This window comes from Myotis yumanensis, unplaced genomic scaffold (genome assembly GCF_028538775.1).
Source record: "Myotis yumanensis isolate MYYU_CA2020_CCGP unplaced genomic scaffold, mMyoYum1.0.hap1 SCAF_5, whole genome shotgun sequence".
In the NCBI taxonomy this organism is placed as follows: domain Eukaryota; kingdom Metazoa; phylum Chordata; class Mammalia; order Chiroptera; family Vespertilionidae; genus Myotis; species Myotis yumanensis.
In genome coordinates, this window is record NW_027223756.1 from 81,706,070 (window position 1) to 81,725,889 (window position 19,820).

General features: G+C 42.6%; 1 pseudogene; it reads right to left on the bottom strand.

Annotated features, from left to right (window-relative positions):
• Positions 1–3,483: 3,483 nt before the first annotated feature.
• Positions 3,484–19,820, bottom strand: part of LOC139010914 (cyclin-Y-like protein 1) — a 48,584-nt pseudogene continuing 32,247 nt past the window's right edge.

A 19,820-nucleotide genomic window follows, 5' to 3' on the forward strand; every position in this document is an offset into this window, starting at 1 on the left:
TGTGAAAGCTATCTAGGAGATATTTTTTGCATACATTTTTATAGGGTTGATTATGTCCTTAGGCTTTATCTAGGGATTTGTATTTTATTTTTTATTAAATTTATTGGGGTGATATGGGTTACTAGGATCATGTAGATTTCATGTATATATCTCTATGATACATGATCTGTATATTTCATTGTGTGCCTACCACCCAATGTCAAATCATCTTTTGCCACCATGAAAAACCACAATGATGTACCACATTACACCTGCCAGAATGGCTACCATGAATAAATCAACAAACAAGTGTTGGTAGGGCTGTAGATAAGAGGGAACCCTTGTGAACTGTCAGAAGAAATGCAGACTGATGCAGTCACTGTGGAAAACATTTGGAGTTTCCTAAAAAAATTAAAAATGGAACTACCTCTTGACCCACTGATCCCACTTGTGGGAATATATCCTAAAACTCCTGAAACACCACTTCAAAAGAATACATGCCCCCTCTGTTCATAGCAGCGATGTTTGCAGTAGCCAAGATGTGGCAACAGCCCAGGTGCCCCTCAGTAGATGAGGGGATAAAAGTGTTTTGGTACATTTACACGATGGGACACTACATGCCATAAAAAGAAGGATGTCTTACCTTTTGCGACAGCATGGGTGGACCTGGAGATTAGTATGCTAGGTGAAATGAGCCAGTTAGAGGAAGACGAATACCATATGATCTCACTTACGTGTGGAATCTAATGAACAAAATGAACTGATGAACGAAATAGAAACAGAAGCATGGATACATGGAACAGACTGACAGCTGGCAGAGGGGTCGGGGGAGGGGGGACTGGGTGAAAGAAGGTGAAGGTATTAACCAAAGAACATATATGCATAACCCAATGGACACAGACAACAGTGTGGAGATGGCCAGAAGGAATGGGGGTTGGGGGCTGGGTGGAGGTGGGCAAAGAGGGGAGAATGGGGACAGCTGTAAAAGTGTCAACAATGAAATTAAAGTTAAAAAGTTACCATTTAGTCCTGTTAAGTGTACAATTCGGTGGCACTAAATATGTTTATAACGCCCTGACCTCACCACTGTCCATTTCCAGAACTTTTTATCATGCGAGTGTTGGCGAGGAAGCGGACAAAGCGAACCCATTTATTTTTCTTATTTTAGTGCCATTTTAAAGGGGAAGATGATTTTATATTTACCCGTCTAGTTATTGTTTCTGGAGACCTTCATTCTCTCGAGTAGCATCAGATTTCTCTGGGTCCCATCATTCTTCTGTGGGAGGGACTTCTTTTCACAATTTTGTGGTGCAGTTTTGCAGGGGAGGAATATTCTCAGGTTTTATATAACAGAAAAAGTCTGTATCATTGAAAGATTTCTATGTTGACAATATTTTTCCTTCAGCCCTTTGTAGGTGGGGTTCCACTGTCTTCTTTTTGGTTGATATTTTGAAAAACATTTGTATCACCATTTCCTCCTCCTCCGCCCTGCTTTGGGGATTCCAATTGTATATGCACTAGTGGCCCTGCACACGAATCCATGCACGAGTAGCTTGCTGCCACTTGCCTCAGCTAGCCGCCTCGCCCACTGCCACTCATAGCTTGCCGCTGCACATAGCTCGCTTCCCCACCCTCCCGTAGCTCTCAGCCCCTCAAAGCTCGCTGCCCAGCCATCCCGTAGCTCTCAGCCCCTCGAAGCTCGCTGCCCTGCCATCCCCTAGCTCTCCACCACTCGAAGCTCGCTGCCCTGTCCCTCCCGCTGATCGGTTGTTACGTGATGGTGTCCCGACAAATTTGCATACTACCCTATTTTAAGTATAGATTGGGCTGCTCTAAGTTGGCCCATAGTTCACTGATGCTCTGTTATTTTTCTTTGTCTTCTCTCTTATTTTGTGTAGTTTTCTGTTATGTATTTACGTTCACTAATCTTTTCTTTCTATGGTATTTAGTCGACTGTTAATCCCATTCTGTGTTTTCATCTCAAGCGTTCTTTCATCTCTGGGAGTTTGATTCATGTGTTTTTATTCCTTCCCTGTCCCACCTTAACATGCCCATACTTCCTTATTTTTTATTCTTTAATGTCCCTGTCTGCTGTCATCTTATTTCTGGGTCATGTCATGTTCAATTGGTTGATTTTTCTTTTCAATATAGATACTATTTTCCATGCTTCTTTGTCTGGTAGGTTTTCTTCTTTTTCCTTCCTTCCTTCCTTACTCTTTTCTTTTCTTTTCTTTCCTTTTCTTTCCTTTTCTTTCTTCCTTCCTTTCTATTTCTTTCTTTCTTCTTTTTATGTCTTTTTTTCAAAATAAGCATGTTGTTTATTTTTCAAAATTTATCTTTATTGCTGAAAATATCACAGGTGTCCCTCTTTTTCTTCCATTGATCTCCTCTACCCTGCTCCTGCTCCCTGCCTGGTTTTTTTTTTTTTTTTATTGGATGACAACCATTGTGAATCTCACATTATTGGCACTGGATATTTGTGTGTGTGTGTTTAATATGTTCTTAAGTTTTGTTCTAGGTCAATTATTTTTAACCGGTGTACTGCAAACAATTTTAAAACATGCAATACCTGACTATTTAGTTTTTCCCCTTAGATTGTCAAATAAAAAATGGCAACAGCCAACAAATCAATAGCCATTTGGGGTGAATGGATAAAGATTATACCTATTATTTTTGTCAGATAGGCAGGAAATACATTTTTTCGTATGCCGCAGAATTTTTGTAAGTAGTTTATGTGTTCCATGAGATGAAAATGGTTTTAAATCGCTGCTGTATATTTTAATTGTAATTCCAGTTTGGTCCTGGGAAGAGGTGGGCCACCACTTTGGATCGCCACCTCAGAGAACTATTTTTAAAAGAGAAGGACATTTCTATAAAAATGCGAGGTACAAAGTCTTAGTACAATTTAAGCTTTGGCTCTTGTAGAAGTATAAATGCTACTGATTTACAAAACATCATTTGAAAGTTTAAATTTCTTTTAAACTTATTTAATTTGATAAATTTTAAATATTAAACTTTTAATTTTAATTGTTTATTTCAGGCCCCCCTTGATGCAAATATTGGCCAAAACAAAATAGTTTACTATTAAAATCTTAATACTTTTTGGTCAATTGTGGCTGAAACAAAACATTTAATATTTAAAATTTTTGTTTGTTGGTTTCAGCCATGGAGGGATGAATCATAAAGGTTCAATATGTTTAATATTTAAATATTAAGCTATTTTGTTTCATCCAATGATGGCTGAAACAAATATAATGTTTAATATTTAAATATTAAACTTCTTTGTTTAAGCCAGTCTTTGCTATCTTCAAGAGGGGACTGAAATGGAAAATTAAAAGCTTATTATTTACAACTTACAAAACTAAATAAGTTTAAGAGAAGTGTAATTAAATTTTATTTTATTTTTAAAAATCTTTTTTGTTGAGAGTATTACAGATGTCCCCCTCCCCCATCCATGGCCCCCATCCACCTGGTTCCCACCCTGCCCCAGGCCTTCACCACCCTATTGTCAGCGTCCATAGGTCAGTGGTTCTCAACCTGTGGGTCCCGACCCCTTTGGCGGTAGAACGACCCTTTCATAGGGGTCGCCTAAGACCATCCTGCATATCAGGTATTTACATGACGATTCACAACAGTAGCAACATTACAGTTATGAAGTAGCAACGAAAATAATTTTATGGTTGGGTCACAACATGAGGAACTGTATTTAAAGGGCCAGGAGGTTGAGAACCACTGCCATAGGTAATGGATGTAGGCATGTAAGATCTTTGGTTCATCTCTGCCCACCTCCACGTTCCCCTAGCCTCTGAGATTCTTCAGTCTGTTCCATGTTTCCATTCTTCTGGTTCTATTTTATTCATTGGTTTATTTTGTTCATTGGAATCTTTTTTCTTTTATTTTGATTTTTAGATTTAATTGTGGATAGATATTAAATCTATATTTAAATTATATACAATTTTGATATAATTGTACAAGTCGGCGATTACCCACGTTTTCCTACACAGCCATCTTGGATCTTTCCCATAAAGTTTTCTAATTAAATTTTAAATGGTGTTTTATAATTCTGTAGCATTTATACTTCTGCAGGGGTGCCTTGGATGCCCAAGCACACAATAGCAAAGTTTAAAATTGCCCTAAGATTTGAGGTAAACCTCCTGTTTATTTATGTATTTTTTCCCCTACTAATCCTCACCCTAGGATATTTTTTTCCAATGATTTATAGAGAGAGGGGAAGAGAGGGATGGGAAGAGAGAAGGAGGGCAGAGGGAGGGAGAGAGAGAGAAACATCTATATGAGAGAGACATTAACTGTTGCCTCTTACATGGGCCCGGACTGGGGTCAGGGATCAAACCTGCAGCCCAGTTACACACTCTTGGCTGGGAATCGAACCCAGGACCCTGAGGTGAATGGGCTGATGCTCTAACCCCTGAGGGAAGCCGGCCAGGGACCTCCTTTATTTCTTTAACTGCTTGTTACCACTGCTTTTGAGAAGGAGAGGTGGCATTTCTGTAGTTTTTGTAGAGGAGGGTCTCATGATGTTTCAAGCCCTCATTCTCTTTAGAGAGCTTGGCTTTGGTGTGTTGCATGCCAAGAAGATTGTCGGCACTAAGAGATCTTTCTATAGCAGCTCTGCCCAGGTCTTTTTCTTGACCGCCTCTGGAAACAGCCTAGGAAAGGAAACCCAATACAAAGAAGGCACAATTAAAAAATAAAAGGGTTCCAACCTTTAAAAAAAGCATCATTGAGAGCCACACGTTCACACTCCTTCACATAGTGTATAGTTCCTGCCCCTTTGGGTAGCTGAGGTCTACACTGCCAGGTTCTGTGGATGCCTGTTTCTGCAAATTCACAAAGGGAAGTCCCTGAAGGGCTATAATTAGATTGCCAGAGCACGGGAATTTAGAATTATTTAAATGTTGGGTTCTCAGTGATGGCAAAGAACAGTATCATCTGTTGCCTGAACATTTGTTCCGTAAACATACTAAACAGACACTTGGACAATATCAGTGTTTTGTGAGCTATTCAAATTCTATCCAGTCTTCACTAGTTACTATCTACTCCAAGCAAACTGTAATGAATGGGCATGTGCTGAACTTCACTGGAAGGTAGGGAAGGTCTAATGACTGAAGCATCATAAGGACCGATTTCACTTGCACGTTAATTATGGTAGAAACACATCTTATTCTAAAGTGCCACCACGGTACCACAGACAGTGTCTGTGTTAAAAGTGTCCATTTCAGTTGTGAATAATTTTGTTGTATTCTCACCAGAATTCATAAGCCACAAATATTGCTTTATCCCATGTTCTTTACCATTTCCATTAAAACACCTTGTACTCTCTCTACAGCCAGTATTTGAAAGACACACTATACATTCTAAATATAGGTCCCTCAGGTTAGTCACTAATATTCTGCCTAATAAACTCATGGGACTGAACTGTGAAATGAATTTGCAAAGTAATTTACGAGTGGGAAATGGATTATGTTTGTCAACATGATTAGTTATACAATTATAAGAAATATGTGTTTAAAAGAAAGGGTAGGAGGCTACATGGAAAACCATTAACAGATTAAATGTGATTTAAAATATTCTGAATTAGGGTCAGAGAAGAGATGTATAAACCATATAGCACCAGCAATATGAAGCAAAAGGGTTCAGAAGCTCTTCTTTAATGTGTTAATTTTAAAAAGCTTTCCATTATCCTAATCATTGCTTCATAGAATTTGTCATCAGATGTTGGCTCAGGGAACAGACAGAAAACTCCACTTAGTGACTCCACAGCCTTACCTCTGTGCTCTGTGCTCTTTCTTTGCAAAGATTTTTAACTAGAGCAAGCGGGTTGTTTTCATGGGCTAAGTATCGAAGGTCAAAGTAATATTTGGCGTAGAGACTGGCAGGAACAGTAGTATCATAGTCAATGTAACTTAAAAAATGCATTTCTATCTCATTCCTAGGGGAGGAGGAGGAGACAAAACCAACATAGAACATTTTAGTCATCTGGGCTACCTTCAAAAATGTCACTCTGAGCTACGAGGATGACTCTAAATTGTGTTTTGAAACACGTAAAGGTTACCCAGCTGTACTAAGACTCTAACCATCAAACCAGGTGCAGCTCTTTGAGGTCCCTCCTGCATCCCAGCACTTGGAGTTGGGAGAAGTGTGAAGAGGTGACCGCCCCCTTTTGCTCTCCTGCTGCTGACTTGGGGGCTCAGAGTCCCTTGAGTGTGGCTGTGGATTCATGCTTCTGGCTCACTGACCAGGGCCCACTGTAGTGTTCAGATGAAAGGAGTGATATATGCTGCTTCTTGGCCCTAAAAAACTTGCAGGCATTTTCACCAGGCTCATCACAGGAAGGGGCTTGTGGAAGTAGAGAAGTACCCACAAATGAAGCGGGCACATCACCACCGCAGCGAAGGGACCCATGGGAAGCCACCACTACTATCTGAGGGGGCAACACTCTTGAGGCAACAAGGATTCATAGAAAATAAATAAATAAATATCCTATCTAATAATAGACAAACATGGTAATTGACCATACCTTCGCCATGCTTCCCATTGGCTAATCAGCGCAATATGCAAATTAACTGCCAACAAAGATGGTGGCTAATTTGCATACTGCAGGCAGATCCCGCTGCACCGCCCCACCTGGGGCTGGCGGCAACACGATCCCGAGCCGCCAGCCACCCCAGTGCGAGATCCTGACCTGCTGTGTGTAGGGCGGGGTGGGCGGAGTGGGGCGGGCAGCAGCACATCTGAGCAGCCACCCTCCCCAGCGCGGGATCCGGGCCTGCCATCTGTGACCGGGGGAGACGGGGCAGACACCGCAGGATTGGGCGTGCCATCTGCCATCAGGGGAGCGGGCCTAAGCCAGCAGGTGTTTATCTCCCGAGGGGTCCCAGACTGTGAGAGGGCACAGTTTGGGCTGAGGGGCCCCCCCCACCAGTGCACAAATTTTTGTGCACCGGGCTTCTAGTTCTATAATAAAAGCATAATAAGCAAATCAACCCATGCGATTGGTGGGGGAAGGGGGACCCACTATCGCTCCACAGAGGGAGGCCCAGGCCACCCATCGGCAGGTCAATCAATCCAGGGGCTCCATGGTCACCCCAAAGAGGGAGGCCCAGGCCAATGATCTGCGGGCTGCAGTGGGTGGGTGGGGCCTCCCTCTTCAGAGTGATCTCGGAGCTTCCAGACTGTGAGAGGGCGCAGGCCGGGCTAAGGGACCCCCGCCCCTCCCGAGTGCACAAGTTTTGTGCCCCAGGCCTCTAGTAAATAAATAAATAAATAAATAAGCCACATTTGATGGGAAAGGAAATCCCTCCCCTACCCAGTGCATGGGACTAACAGCAGAGGACAAAAGGGAAGTTTCTGTTCACCTTATTCCTCCTGACAGGACAGGCTGCACTTTTTAAACTATGAAAAGCAGAAACAGGAAACATAGATGACCTGGCTGGACTAAGTCCCCTTTAGGACTGGACCTCTGATGGGCACGGAGTCAGACTCCACCCCTGTTCTCCCACGTGGGGCTGCGTCCTGCCCTGCTCAGCACCCCTGTCCCTGCCCGAGCAGAGGGGAGCCTGCCCACAGGGGTGAGTTCAATAAAGTGCGAAAGGAAATTTGGGAGCAGTGCTTTGCTATGTGACAGACTCCTGTCATTTGCTGAATAAATAAATATAAAATTAGAGTAAATGTTCTACTTGCACAGCGCTCCTGTGATAGAGTTAGTTCTATAAAAATGACAAACACCAGAACAATCACGAGAGAGGCTTAAATTCTAACAAACCTGTTTTCTTAGGTTAAAGCTTTAATATGTTACCCACTGGACAGGTCGATGAAAGCGGATGTTCTCCTGTATGGAGAGTGGTCAGAATAGGAGCCGATAGGAGGTTTTTTTATTTGTTGAACTTTAAACCCAACAGAACCTATTTCCAAATTATTTTTCTATTCTTATGGCTATAAGCCTATAGACACATAAATCAGATCATATTTTGATAATCAGTTAATCAGGACTTATTTCTAACAGAAATAAATAAAATTTACTATCCCTTCTATATTTCCTCCAGTATTATCTTTTAATTGTGTACAAACACAGCACCTTCATAGGATTAACAGATGTCTATTAATAGACCTTTAATCATGGAAGAAAGGCATCAGTATAGAACAGACACCTTCTGTTTATTTGTATTTATTTATTCATTTAAAAACATATTTTTATTGATTTCTGAGAGGAAGGAAGAGGGAGAGAGAGAAACATTGATCAGCTGCCTCCTTCACGCCCCCCACTGGAGATTGAACCCACAACCCGGGCATGTGCCCTTGACAGGAATTGAACCTGGGACCCTTCAGTCTGCAGGCTGATGTTCTGTCCACTGAGCCAAACCGGCTAATAAGGGACCACTTGGAAGCCAATCAATGATTCTCTCTCATCATTGATGTTTCTATCTATGTCTCTCCCTTCCTCTCTGAAATCAATTTAAAAAAAAGAAAGAAAGGAAGCTACGAAGACAGTTACTGTACTGTTGTTCTGGTAGTTAGCTTGTGAAATGTTTGTAAAAAAAAACACCCAGAGAAACGCACTTCAAATTACCATGCACACTTTACAAAAACACATCAAGACCAACTAATTAATGACGAGGAATATGAATTAGTATATGAAAGGTGGATAGAAAGAAGTATGTAATTTTATGCCTATTTCAGTTCTCTGCACAATGTTACCTTTAAAAATATTTCTTAACATGTAAACTTTAGGGGGGGAATGAGGTATGGGAAAACAGTTAGGAAGTTTACCAAAAGCTTACAAACTCACATGTCCTCGACTGTAATGATGTTGTTGATGAGCTGGCAGTAGGGCACATCCCACAGAGCCTGTTTGTCCCACAACTCATAGGCAACAGTAGCAGCTCCCAAAAGCATTCTTTTCCAATTAATGGGACACAAGTCAATAGTTACATGCTGCCTAACCCTTTCCAGGTAAATCTGCAAAAGGAGATCGCGTAAGGGCCATGATAACAACTGTTGGAAATGACAGATTTCATCCCTTTTTGAAATTCCCTTTTCTTTTTGTTTTGTTACTCTTCCCCTGAGGATATTTTTCCATTGATTTTTATTTTATTTATTTTATTTTTTCCATTGATTTTTAGAAAGAGTGGAAGGGAGGGGGGTGGTGGCAGAGAGAGAGAGAGAGAGAGAGAGGCAGGGGGAGAAAAACATCAATATGAAAGACACACATTGATTGGTTGCCACCGCCCTTGCCTGTCTGGGACAGGGAATGGAGCCTGCCAGACAGGGAAGTGCCCTTGACCAGGAATGGAACCTGTGACCTGTGAGTGAGCGGGCTGATGCTCTAACTCCTGAGCCACATAGGCCAATGTTAAAGACCTTTTATACTTAGGTTCTACAGACACTGCTTGGTCAGCCAAAGCCAGAGGCCATGCCATAGTTGTAAACCAGATACTTCTGTGGCCTACTTTGTCCATGTGAACTTTCAGCCCAATTTTTGGTCACAGGAATGAATAGACATGTTAGGAAAGGCCGTCCTGAAGCAATGCATCGGGCTATTATTACCTTTCCTCTTGTAAAGGGAGCATAGAGAGGCCCAGTACCGATTCGTTGTTCAACAAATACTTGAGTGCCTACCAGGTGCAATGCTTCCTGCCTGGCTTGTATTTAGATGTGATCTCACATACACTGGAATATGTAAGTTCCTAGTGATGCTGGAATTATGTCTATCTCTTCACAGTCACTAGCCCTTTTGTGGCACAAGCTGGAGATAAAAACTGGTGCCCCAGGTCGCCTCCCAGTGGCTGCTGTGGGGGCAGCAGGACAGGCAGTGCAAACAGATGAGCTTCAGGCTGGTCTGTGCACTGCCCGTGTTCCTGTCTTAGTGCCTCTGTGAGGAACACGTGCAAACCAAGGACAGTCCTCCTCATGCCCCTCATGCTCACATCTCCACGGTCATGGTGGGCACTGCGTCTCTGTCTCACATAATCTGAGGGGCACTCAATGCTGCTGGTCTCAAGGGGGTGACAGAGCTGCCAGGCTCTGTGTCCCTGGGGCTCCTCCAACCCTGCCAGGCAGCTGGGGAGGCTCATGATGCCTTTGACACGCACTCAATGTCTCCTCTACAAAGAACTGGGCAAGGTAACAGCCCAGTAGGTTATAGAGCTAAGCTGTGATTTCTTGTTACTCAGAGCAGGCCTTTCAGAAGAGTGTATGAAATAAAAGTTCAGTTTTAAAAAGTGTGTTTACTGCCTGAAGATTTTTGACAGCAGAGATTTGCCAAACTCAACTGTGTGTTCAAAAACAAATGCTTATGGAACATGATGTGTTCTGAGGGAAATGCTGCACCCATTCCTCAAAACTCAGCATTCTCAGCTGTCCTAAGAAGGAGCTACCTGCAAGTTCAACTCTAGTTAATGGGCATCATTAGAGGCCCTTGTTCAACACCGACCACCTCCCAACTTCTGTCCCCTTTACTGGCAGATGCAGTATGCGCCATTACTCCTTCATTCATTCCACCTGCCCTCCTGCGTCAGTGGAATTGGGATTCTCTTCTCGCCGAAGCTGACCTTCTACCAGTGAAGTCGGTCCCAGCCCACTTCTGCAGAACACTGTTCCACACTCGCCTTTTCTTGAAGAATCCCCCCTGTCTGCCCAGATTCCCCCAATAGGAATGTGTTTACCTAGGTCCCCTCCTGCCACACCAAATCCCTAGAATGCGTCCTCTCATCTGGCTCAGGGTAAACGCCCTGATGCTGCTTCTCACCTCCCATTCTCTCCTTCACCCTCTTTAGTCTGCCCCTGGCGCTGTCCCTCCACTGAAACTGCTATTGCTAAGGGCCTTGGAGCCTTCGCAATACAAACAGAGCTCTTCATCTCACTGCCCACTCCCCCGCCATCCCTAACAGCATAGAGGGCACGGCCACTTGCCTAGTTGCTGGGACCACAAACCTCCACTTGAGCCAGCCTGCTCCGATCTGCCAGCAAGTCTTGCCTCCCCTTCTCCGTGGGAACCTGAGCGCTTTCCAGTGCATTGGGCACCTCTCACCTGCATGACTCTCACTGACTCCTGACTTTACTGCCTCCACTCGGACTTCCAACAACAGTCCCTTCTCCCCAGGAGCCAGAGGAGCCTCTTTCCTTAAGAGCACTTCACCCCCAACTCAATGTCTGCCGAAGGTTTCCCATCAGGCAAATCTAATGTAACTTCTTCCCATGGCCTGCAAGCCTCCAGGCCTATGAGACAGGATCCTGCCCGTGTGTGACTCATCTTCTTTCCTCATCCCACACTCTGACCACACGGCCACACCGCACTGTTCCCTGAACACACCAACCCTGTGCCCGTCTCAGCAGCGTGCCTCAGCCCCTGCCCACAATGCCAGAGCTCATCTTCCTCAGCTCAGCCAGGTCACGGTTCCAATGTTTCCTCTTTAAAGAGGCTCCTCTGACCTTTCTGCCGAAAAGAGTAAACCCCTGTGGTCACCTCGTCGCTTCATCCTGCTTTATCTTCTTGGTGCTCACACCACCTGAAGTGTTCATCTCTTTAAAAACACTCACTAAAAAACTACCTATGTCTTCCCCACTAGAATATAAGCTCTTGGGGTTGGGAGGGAAGTTGGGGGAAGAAACTGAAATCTCCCCTCATGTCTTTAATAGCAATTGTTTGCGATGGATACAGCAATGGTAACACTTTCAATCCCAACGATTATTTAGCTCCACTGTGTGGCTTACTCCCTTTCATAGCTTCTCTTAATAAAGTTCTGAGGATCATGTCGGGAACCTACTTTGAAGTGCAAAGCAGGACCATCACCTGTGCACAGGACAGAGAAGCAGCCTCTGGAAGAGCTGTCTTACCAAGGTCACAATCGCACATTCAGCGGTGAGGTGTTCAGCTCTGAAAAGAGTACAGACAAATCTGTAGACACTCTTCAGTTCAGGGTCACGCAGAAAGTGGTTCTTTGTAATTACTTCGTGCTGAAAAGAAAAAAAGGCAATATACACTGAGTGGCCATATTATTATGACCACCCCATCAGTACTTTGTTGGGCCACCTTTTGCCTTCAAACCTGCGGCAATTCTTTTTGGCATTGACTCCACGAGATGTTGAAAGGTGATGCGAGCAACCTGACACCATGCCTGATGAATAGCACTGTTCACTGTGAGATTTGATGGTTGTAGAACCAGCTACCTGATGACTCTTTTAACTTTGTCCCACAAATGCTCAACTGGATTGAGATCTGGTGATTGTGGGGGCCACCTAAGCAAGGTAAAGTCTCCCTCATGTTCTTGAAACCACTCCTGCACAATATGAGCACCATGGCATGGTGCATTGTCTTGTTGGAAGAAGCCATCTCCATTGGGATATGCCATCAACATGATGGGATGAACCTGATCAGCAACCATACTTAGGTATGTTGTGCTATTCAGATGTTTATAATGAGCTGGCCCTCTAGCAACTTCAGCGGGAAATTATAGCTAATTTGCCTATAAACGTCAGGTGGTCATAATATCTGGCCACTCAGTGTAAGTACCCAGTGAAGGAAAATATACATAAGAACTCTCATGCTAGCAGCCTTCTACTTTGCCCACCTGTCCCTAAAATGATTTCGATTGGGTGACATATCTTTTAGTCTTTTTTAAAAATAATGACTCTTTTTTATTTTTTTATTTCAGAGCGTAAGGGAGAAGGAGAGCGAGGTAGAAACATCAACAATGAGAGAGAATCTTTGATCAGCTGCCTCCTGTACACCCCTTACTGGGGATGGAACCCACAACCCAGGCATGTGCCCTTGACCGGAATTGAACCCGGAACCCTTCAGTCCTCAGGCCAGCGCTCTATCCACTGAGCCAAACCGGCTAGGGCTCTTTTAGTCTTTGAAGTATAAGCAATGGATCTTAAACAACACTGATTCTATACTCACCAGATATTGAACACAGATACAGGTACAACCTGCATACAGTTATGTATGTTTCTCCTCCCCCCCCCCTCCCCCCCGCCCACAGAAGTCTACCGAAATGTAAACCATGTGTAGGCTCACAGGCATGTTGACCCCTATGTCACTCTTCTCTGCAACCAGCTCTGAAAACACATGTTCATGTTCCTGTGACCCCGAGACTCTGGCTGTGCCGTGCTCCACAGGAGGCACCAGCTACATGTCGCTGCAGAGCTTCAGAGGAGGGAAGTAGGAAATTCCTCTCATTTTAATTGGTTTAAAATTTAAGTTGCTGTCTCAGTTTTTTCAAAGAGTCTTAACATACCTAAAGGTCTATTTACAGACGTTTATATTGTTTGGTGCTCCTGAAATTTTTCTTTAAGAACGATACACTTACTCATTTGGGGCACATCTACTCACTTTAGCTCCCTGACTATACAAAGCTGTGGCTCAGTTCTTACTGACGTGGCCCTCACACAGGACTCCCTTTGTAAAATCGTTAGAGACAACATGCAGTGGGAAGAAGACTGTAAAGAAGATGTTTTGACTTCAAGCTGGAGGGAGTCATTTTCTTCTAATAATTCATTTCAAAGCAGATCAGTATGAAAGAAACACCACAGTATGAGAGACAAATAGAACCTCAATAAAACTGACACTTACTCTGAACGGGTGCTTTCTCTCATCGAAAATATCGAACGATTTATTTCCAACTCTATGAAACAAGAAGATGCATTTAAAAACCGTACTCAGGAAATGTTAGTATCTCAGGAACACATCATCTAGGAGAGGGGGTTCGGGGGAAGCTTAACTTTCAACAAAAGAGTTTTAAAAACTGTTGTCTTGGACTCTGTAAGAGGGTTTCCTGACTTCTTTTAACTCAGTACATCTAATTCTGTGGAATGTTTTCTGCACTGACCAGCTAGAGTTGCCTTCAAAAACACTGACCCTCCCTGACAGGCAATGCTGGCAAACCAAATGTATTTCCATCCCTCCCGCTCACACTGGAATACACAAGAACACTTTATAAAGCAGTAGTGCTGGGCTACAATGTGTTTAGAATTTTAATTCATGTGGATATGACATTCATGTTTATTTTTTCCTGGTTTTCCACTTGTTATTTTCCTGTATTACATTCTTATTGTGCATTTTTCTTGTATCTGTTAAAAGTTTGAATTAAAAAGGTGCCTTTCTGTTTTAAAAGTGACCAGTCTTTTGACTGAAGTGTTCTCCGCACTAAAACACTCTGCTCATTGGAACAAGTGAGCTCTGCAGGCCACTGGGGTTAGGTTCCTCCTACACCATTTTTCAGGAGGCCCATGCGGTCAACACTAATGCTATAGGAATAGTGAGGCATTGCCTGAGTCGTCACTGACTTTTGAAATGTTGTATAAAAGCAAAGATGAGCAAAACTGGTTTGTGAGCGTGGATGAAGGCAGTGGTAGCACACCGTGCTAGCAGTCAGTGTATTGATCACTGCCACTTGCAGTTGCAAACTAATTCTGCCGCACTTCAGGACATCGTTGATACAAAGGAATAGTATTATGAAACGTTGATCCTGTTTTCACATTCTCAACAGGGAGAGAGTGTGCATTAAGCACTTCTGCATACCGAAATGTGGTTGTGTTAAGGAAAAGCGCTTGTGCCTTAGCTGTGAGCAGAAGTAGTCACTTTTTCCTTAGAATTACATCTTTATTTGAAATTACAACTGCCATTCTGTCAAAAATAAACAGTGAGCCTGTCACTTCAAGGAAAATAAATTGTGTATTTATTTTCAATGATACAATTAAAGCCATATAACCTAAAAAAATCAGAATTTGGTAAAACGTGTACTGACTGTCATTTACATTCTTTCTCTCTTTTTGTTTGAAATAAAGGAAGAGGGTGAGGAGGGAAGAGAGAGAGGGAGAGAGAGATATCAATTTATTGATCCTCTTAATTTTATACATTCATTGGTTGTTTCTTGTATGTGCCCTGACCAGGGACTGAACCCATAATTTTGACATAATGGAACAATGCTAAAACCAACTGGGCTATTCGAACAGGGCAAAACTGTGTGCTTGGCTTTGTGAGCTTGGCAGCTTTTCAATACTTAAAAAATTTTCTGGCAAGATTGATGGTGATACTAACAAAAGGGCGTATCGGACACTGTCCAAAGAAAGTAAACCAATACTCTCCAAATGACCAACACATAACATTATCATAACATAATGCACAAGTGAAAGATCCATTCAGTGTACAAGATAGATCAATTAGTGTTAACAGAGTACTGACGATAAGTTCATGGATATTATTCAAATTTCCATTGTAAATAATTGAAAAAACCAGCACTTATGGACTTTTGGTCCAATATCAATGAATATCCACAACTATCTGAGGCTTTGTAAATACAACTTTTTCTAGCCAGATAGCTACATGAGGCTGGGTCTTCATACTACTACTTCAAAGCAAAGGATGAAAAGGATTGAGGCAATTGCAAATGATTGAAGACAGAATATACATGAGAATCAGGTGTCTTCTATTAAGCCAGACATTAAAGAGATCTGAAAAAATGTAAGTTAATGACACACTGTCCACTCAAATTTTGGTGTGGAAAATAATTCTTTTTTTACATTGTCTTGTGCATTATATCCTATAGTGGGCAAGACAATCCGCCACAACAAAGGACTATCTAGCTTAGCATTTCAGTAATGCTATAAAAACTCTTAAACATACAATAGACTTATTTCTTAAATCTCAATTTTTTAAAAAAATATATTTTATTGATTTTTTACAGAGGAAGGGAAAGGGATAGAGAATTAGAAACATTGATGAAAGAGAAACATAGATCAGGTGCCTCCTGCACACCCCCTACTGGGGATGTGCCCACAACCAAGGTACATGCCCTTGACTGGAATCAAAGCCGGGACCCTTGAATCCGCAGGCCGACGCTCTATCCACTGAGCCAAACTGGTTAGGGCTTAAATCTCAATTTTAATTTCTAATAGAATAAACAGCAATGTAACCTACATAAAAAAATACTCTTTGGGATCCTCAATAACTCAATTGTTATGGGTCCTTAAGACAGAAACAAATAATTCACTTCCATCCTATCTAATAAAGAGGGAATATGCTAATTGACCCTCACGCTATTGCAAAGATGGTGGTGCCCACAGCCAATTAGGAGGGAATATGCTAATTGACTGCCCCACTCTCAAAGATGGCGGCGCCCACAGCCACAAGATGTTGGTGCCCAGTCCCCTCAGTCCCGCTGGGGCGGCAGCAGTGTACCTGCCTCTGGAGTCCCCTAGTCCCCTCAGAACTTAGCTGCCCAGGGCCGCCCAAGGTTCAGGTAACCAGGGCTGGCCGAGGCTTGCGCTGCCGGCAGTGGCAGCAGCAGAGGTGTGAGGGGGCATTGCCTTCCCCCGATCGCCAGGTCTCCTCCAGTCCCTGAGGGCTCCCGGACTGTGAGAAGGGGCAGGCCGGGCTGAGGAAGCCCCCTCCAGGGCATGAATTTTCACGCACTGGACCTCTAGTAATAGAATAAAAAGCACTCTGTAGCTTGCTCCAAAAATGTCTGCAGTTACTACCTAACACTCAACTTGCTATGTTATACTAGTACATTTACTAGCTAGAATAACAATACAGGTTTTAAAACTCACCTGTACTTGATGTTGTTATATATGGCCATAGACACGCTGTGGAAGAAAAAAACAATTGTAACAATTGATTTTATTGTGTTAGGTTTGAGGACAATTTTTAATGGGTTGGGGGGAGTGGGAAGACCATCCCAGCTGCCCAGTGGCCTTGAAATCCTCATTCCCATCAGTATCATATGGGCACTGTGCTCCTTGTTTTAGCTATTTTGCTTTTCAGCACAAATAGGCGAACCAAAATGCTAGGTAACATGCTGTTAGGAGACATGTGTCGATTGATGATTATCATACAGGGTGGGCCAAAGCAGGTGTACAGTTGTTTGTATGGAAAATGACATAGTAACTAATAAATAATAATACAAGAATCAACTTTCACATACTCGACACTGTACACCCACTTTGGCCCACCTTGTACATGTTAGCACACACTCCCCCATCATTTGCCCTTGTACCCATAGGACCTTTCATCCTGTACATGTTATATGTATTTGTGCACGTGGTTAAAATTAAGCCATGCAGCAGTCTTTGTGCTTTTAAAAAAGTTGTTAGGCCCTGCATTTCAGTTGGCTTAGTTCACTATCCACCTACACACCCATTTTCCTAAAAGTAAATAAAATGCACTGTACCAAAAAAAAAAGTTTAAGATCACTTTTACATAATTATTAGGAAATTGAGTAGCAAGTATAATAGCCCGCATCAGTAGGTCTAGCTATCCTGACACAAGCAATGCTAATAACGCAGCATAATGCTTCACAGTGTAATATTAATAACATTTATTTCCTAATTAGATTACATGAAATTTTCATGGTCGGATGTAAGTCCTCAGATCCTGTGTAAGTGACTGGATTTTTAAGTTATTCACAGAAGTGGTGTCATTGTTAACAAAGGGGTCCTCGTAGTTAAGTAATAAGCTTCTCCCCTTTGGCCTCTGTGTCTAAAAGGAGCTCAAATTAACTGAGAGAAGGTAAATCTGAATTTCATAACTAGGTTTGTGGAATATGAGTCGCTGTAAAAAGGCCTGTAACACCACGAGCATCCAAGAGAGATACTTCTATTGGGCTTTAAACAGCTTCATCTTCAAACTGACTTTAAAGTCACAAAATTCGAAGCACAGAAGCTAAAAAGGACCACTGAACCTTATTTGACATTTAATTCAACAACCTATTTTACAGGTGAGAAAACCAAGGCTGAAGCTGACTTGCTCAAGGTCCTGCCCACAGCGAGGAGCCCCTCTCTCCCCTCCGCTCTAACCAGGCAGTGGCTCCCAAGCTTGGCTGTTCCCTAGGATCCCCTGAGGAGCTAGAGAAACTGCCCATCTCCACCTAGAGACGTCCAGCCTTCACTGGCATTGGGAAGACACGGGGTTGTTTATAAAGCTCCCAGGTGCTGCAATGTGCCCCAGAGTTGGAAACACATGACTTAGGGTAAGGTCAGAACCTCCCTGGGTGCTTTTGCCCATGTAATCATGCCTCGCAGTTTTCCTCAGCTCGTCAAAGGTTGTGACATTGAGACTGTGTTGGGGCGGGGGGTGAAATGCATGTATTTAGAGACATTGTTTTGAAATAAATTGCATAAGTGATTCTAGTAAAGACTACACCCCATTGAGAACAATGTACCATGATGAACATTTTTCAAAATCATTCCTAACATTCAATGAGCTCTATGAATTTCCTCAACAAACCCTTATTTCACCAAAAGTGCATGTACTGATGATCATTTTGAAAACTTAAGGAGAGGAAATTAAAATTTACTGTACTTCCAAAATTAGATTAATTTGGAGAAAGAAGCATGAAACCTACTTGTCTGAGCAAGGCTAACCTTTACAACTACGTTTGAATTATTCTGTGACATCAGAATCTTTTGAATTCAAAAGAAGCTACAGAATGCATCCAAAGTTGAGTGGTGTTATTCTTTACTCCAGGATTTAGTGTTGGCTGAATACAAACATTCAGTGATTACTCAATAGGTCCCAAAGCTCAGGAGTTGAGAGAGAGATGGGGCTCAGCTTTTGCTGAAACACAATTTGATCTCAACTACTGTTATAAGTGTGAGAAGAGAGTTATATTATTATAATAAAAGGCATGCAAATCGACAGAACGGTAGAATGACCAGTGGCTATGACGTGCACTGACCACCAGGGGGCAGATGCTCAATGCAGGAGCTGCCCCCTGGTGGTCAGTGCACTCCCACAGGGGGAGTGCCACTCAGGCAGAAGCCTTGAGCTGGGCTGATGGCTGGCGAGTGCAGCGGTGATGGCGGGAGCCTCTCCTGCCTCCACAGCAGCACTAAGAATGTCTGACTGATGGCTTAGGCCTACTTGGGAGCCAGCCTAAGCCATCAGTTGAACATCCCCTGAGGGCTCCCGGACTGCAAGAGGGTACAGGCCAGACTGAGGGACCCCCCAAGTGCACAAATTTTGTGCACTGGGCCCCTAGTATTATTATAATTGTGAACTTGCTGTTTTAACGAAAGTAGAAGTTACTATTAATTTAATTAGCAAAAAGTTTGTACATTATAAAAATGACAATTTAAAGCTAATTATGTTTTTCAGGCTGAAAAATACAATTAAAGGTGAATATATTAATACTGTCAGGGAGCATTTCCCAAACCGTGTTCTGGAGAATCAGCCTCATATTCCAGACACTGAGAATGTACCTTGGACAACACCATGGGAGCCAGGAAGCTGGACAGTATATGTATTTTCTCTCTTAAATAAGCTTGGAGGTTTCATCTTAGGGTGTCTTTAAAGTTCATCTCTCATGGTAGACTATGGGGCAACTAATAAACACTTTTCATCATCATACACTGTTTATGGTTGCTTAAGTATAAACCTGCCTATGGCTATGTTTCCAAAAATTACCTCTTTCATTTTTTTCTGTGGTGATTTATATATATATGGAATGATATAGTGTCTTGAAGATATATTTGTATATGTATATCTATACATATATAATTAAATTTTATATATCTATTAAATTAAAACTTCAGTTGAACAAATTTTACCCATATAGGAATTACCTTGAAAAGTTGTTCTTTTTTAAAAAACATATTTTACTGATTTTTTTACAGAGAGAAAGGGAGAGGAATAGAGAGTTAGAAACATCGATGAGAGAGAAACACAAATCCTCTGCCTCCTGCATACCCCCCACTGGGGATGTGCCCGCAACTAAGGTACTTGCCCTTGACCGGAATTGAACCTGGGACCCTTCAGTCCACAGGCCGACGCTCTATCCACTGAGCCAAGCTGGTTAGGGCTGAAAAGTTGTTCTTTAAGATTG